Source organism: Loxodonta africana, chromosome 15, assembly GCF_030014295.1.
Source record: "Loxodonta africana isolate mLoxAfr1 chromosome 15, mLoxAfr1.hap2, whole genome shotgun sequence".
NCBI lineage: Eukaryota > Metazoa > Chordata > Mammalia > Proboscidea > Elephantidae > Loxodonta > Loxodonta africana.
This window is the reverse complement of record NC_087356.1, coordinates 10,479,728-10,484,332: the sequence shown is the minus strand read 5'-3', so window position 1 is coordinate 10,484,332 and position 4,605 is coordinate 10,479,728.

Genomic DNA, 4,605 nt, shown 5'->3' with positions numbered 1-4,605 from the left:
GATCAGCATCACCTGGAGGGCCTGTTGAAACAGATTGCTTGGACCCACTCCAGGGTTTCCGATTTGGTAGGTCTAAGGTGGGCTCAAGAATTTGCATTTCTTCTGTAAAAAGTTGAATTGGAAAAAGTGGAGTGATGTATACATTTACAACAACGACAAAAAAAGAAAGAAAGGAAAGAAGGAAGGAGGAGTAGCTGCTAAGGCTGCTTATGTACAGTCGAACACCTCTCGGGATTTGGTTTCTTGGTTTGGGGGTTTAGGGTCCTGGTTTCATGGGACATCCCAGTTAGTTGTCCTAATAACGTATTTAGTGCTTCTGTTCTACCTCCTAATTTGTTGTATAGTGCCTGGGGTCTTAAAAGCTTGAAAGTGGCCATACAAGGTAGAACAATTGGTCTCTATTTGCCAGGAGCAACAGAGGAAGGAGAGTCAGGAATGGGAGGATAATATGGAATGTGTGGCTAATTGCCTCCAGAACAACTGTCACCTTCGTCATGAGACCAGAACTGGATAGTGCCCAGCTACCATTACTAAACATTTTGATTGAGGGTTCCACGGAAGAATTCTGATCAAAAGGGAGGAACTGCAGAACAGAACTTAAAATTCTCATGGACTCTAAATTTTCTGGAGCCATGGAAGGTAGACGAACCCCTGAGACTATTGACCTGAGATAATCTTTAAACTTTAAACCAAAAATATCCCCTGATGTCATCTTAAAACCAAACAATAGTTTCTTTTAACAAATGAAAAAGGTCTGCTTTGAGCATTATACTCTTTTAAGAACTATTTATATGGGTTCAAACTGACAATAGCAATTAGAAAGATTACATAGGAACCTTAGGGGGCAGCGAGTTTACATTAATGGGGGAGGAACTACTCAGAAAAGGAGGGTGAGAACAATTGCACAACTCAAAGAATGTAAGCAATGTCACTAAATTGTACATGGAGAAACTGTTGAATTCATGTATGTTTTGCTGTGTTTATTCCCAGCAACAACAACATAATAAATAAAATTTAGAAAAAAAATTTGCATTTTTAACATGTTCTAAGGAAGGAACCTTGGTGGGACAATGGTTAGGCAGCTCAGCTGCTAAACTAAAGGTCAGAGGTTTGAACCCACCAGTAGCTTCATGGGAGAAAAGACCTAGCAATCAGTTGCCCATAAAGATTACAGCCTAGGAAAGCCTATGAGGCAGTTCTACTTTGTTATATTGGGTCGCTATGAGTCAGAATCAACTCGATGGCACCAATAACATGTTCTCATGCGCAGCGGCTGCAGCTGCTGTTGCTGGCTGAGGGTCCCCACTTTGAAAAGTACAATAGACCAGCTTCAGCCCTTATCTTCTCACCTCACTTCTCAGCGGTGTCTGATGCTGGAAACACACCCTAGTCCTTGAAACTCACGCCTGTTTTGCTTTCTCTTCCATCTCTCTTTGTGTTCCTTAATCTCCCACTGTTCCTCAGGACTTTATCTGAGGTTTCTACCCTTTCACTGAAATCCCACGGAGCAATCATTCACACAGCCACCATTTACACATGGATGGCTCTCTAGCCTGATAAAATGTGAGCTTCACACGAGCAGGGCTCATTGTCTGTTTTGTTCCTGGTTGATCCCAAGTGACCAGAGCATGCCTGGCATGTAGAGTGTGCTGCAAACATTTGTTACTACTTCCTAGTAGGTATTTCTGTCTAAATGTTCCACAAGCACATAAAACTAAACCTATTCCAAAAAGAAACATATTCAAGAAGGATATTACATTAAACTAGATTCTTCTCCATAGTTTGAATGGCAAAATGATCTGTCCATTTTGTACAACAGAAAACTAACGGTTATTCTTGAATCCTAGTCTGTCAAACACCAGCTTGTGTTAAGATTTTATCCTCTAAATCTCTTTCAAGTTCACCCATTTTTCCCCATTCCCGTTGCCACTGCCTAGTCTCGGTCACCCCATCTCTCATCTGCATAACTCTGGCAGCCTCCCAACTGCTCCCTTGCCTTCACCTCAAAAAAAAATAAAAATAAAAATAAAACCCCGTTGCCGTCAAGCTGATTGCAACTCATAACAACCATATAGGACAGAGTAGAACTGCCCCATAGGGTTTCCAGGGAGCACTTGGTGGATTTGAACTGCCAACCTTTTGGTTAGCAGATGGAGCTCTTAACCACTATGCCACCAGGGTTTCTGCCTTCACCTTGGCCTTCCCACAATCTCTTCACCACACAGTAGCCAGTTGTCATTGGATCTCATCTTGCCCTGTCCATGCTTAAAGCTGGTCCATGGAGTCTCACATGAAAGCAAAGCCCCCAGCCCTCACCATGGAGCTAGGGTCTTTCTGAGTGGTCCCTACCACCTCTCTGGCTGTATTCCACACCTCTTCTCCCCTGGGTCTATACTCCAATCATCCTAACTTACTTGTGTTCTCTGAACTCTCCATATTCTCTTATTTCGGAGCCACTACTCATGATAGGGGAGGACTGACCAGTCAGCAAGTTATGCATTAGTTTGCAGTAAGTGAGGTATGCACAGGCTTAATTGTGTTTACTCACAAATCCGTAGTGCACAATTTCACCAAAATCAGGTGAAATTGTACATTACTGATTCATAAATAAACACAATTAAGCCCATGCATACCTTGCTTGTTGGGTAATCCATCCCTGCTCATGAAACTTCTTCCACCTGGAATACTCTTTCCTTTTCCTTCCACCTCATGTTTTTGATGGATAACTTCTACCCATTTTTCAGTCCCCTACTAAAAAATTCACATCCTCAAAGAAGCCTCCCTTGTCCCCCTCCCTAAAACCTGGGTTAGATACCTCCTCCCTTGGGTTCCCACAACCCTCTGTAAGACACACACGCTTTGTGGCTGCTGCTTGTTTAATTATGTGCCTCCTGGACTTTGGGAGTAAGTTTTTATCCGTCCAGACACAGGGTCTAGCACTCGGTCATATCTGCTAAAGGAATAGGCCAACCAGATCTAAGGGGGGGACATTCACAGAATATTTTAAAAGAATTACTTTTCTATGTTGATAGAAATCAGAGTACTGGGTACATATGAGGGAGTAGTAACTGGGAAGGGGCACAAGGGAAAGTTCTGGATCGACAGAAATGTTCTGCTGGTGGCTATACGCAGGCACGCATAGGTTAAAATTCATCAAGTTGTTTGTGCACTTCAGATTTGTGCATTTTATGTTTGTAAATTAAACCAAAAAAAAAACAAAACCCGTTGCCGTCAGGTTGATTCCAACTCATAGCAACCCTACGTGACAGAGTAGAACTGCCCCATACGGTTTCCAAGGAGCGCCTGGTGGATTTGAACTGCTGACATTTGGTTAGCAGCTGAGTTCTCAACCATTGTGCCACCAGGGCTCCATGTGTAAATTACACCTCAACAAAAAGAAAGGAATTATTCTGAAATTATAGTATAATTCACATTGGGATATAAAAGTTTACACAGCCTAAAACAATTCATGTGAACACAGTAATAGAGTGCAGTGATAACCAAATAATAACCAAAGGCATAGAAGTTCCCTAGTTGCCATCCAGCTGATCCAGCCCATGGTGACCCCGTGTGCAGAGCAGAACCGCTCCAAAGGGTTTCCAAGGCTGTGACCTAGCAGAAGCAGATCACCAGGCCTGTCTTCTTAGGCGCCTCTGGGTGGGTTCCAACCACTAACCTCTTGGGTATTAATCAAGTGCTAACCATTTGCACTATTCAGTGATCCCTACGAGTTCCTTAAGGTGCTAATTACTTCCCAAAGATCCAGAATTAAAAACATGGCAAAGTCATCCTTTAAATCTTTGTTCTGAAAATGTGCTTGCTTTAGGCTGACTATGCCTTACTTAAACCTGAGGCCCTGAAGCATTTTTAGGGAAAGAAATTCAAAGTCATTCCCTAGAGAATCATATCTGCTATTTTAAAATCCCATCTCACTGATCAGAGAGAGATCTGAGTCAGTGCAGTGTAACTGTATTTCAACACATGAGATACCTTAAGCTATGTAATGACAACTGCTGCTCAGCTGGGTCCACATTATTTTTAATATGATCACTTTTCCTTCTTTTATTATAGAAACAGGACATACGGACAAATCACACCATGGGTGGGGGGGGCCCTCCTTCACAGCCCCTATTTAAAAAACAAACAAACAAAACACCATTGCCTTCGAGCTGATTCGAAATCATAGTGACCCTACAGGACAGAGTAGAACTGTCCCATAGGGTTTCCAAGGAGTGGCTGATGGATTTAAATTACCGACCTTTTGGTTAGCAGCCCAGCTCTTGACCACTGCGCCACAGGGTCCACCTATTAAAAGAAGCCCTACTATTGTGACTTTTGAGGAAGAAAGTTTTCCAAGCATGTCAAGAAATTTAAGACTGTCCAGTTGTCTTTCTACCTGTAGACCACAAAGGGCCCACTGGCAGCTCATCATGGGGATGGCACAGGACTGGGAAGCATTTCATTCCCTTGTGCAAGGAAGGGGTCACCATGAGTCGGGCCCACTCAATGGCAGCCAAAAACAGCAGCTGCCTTTCTTAGACTTGAACATAAAATACGGAAGTTCAAGATTCATTTTCTAAGCAGTAAGCAAAAAAGCAAGAGGGC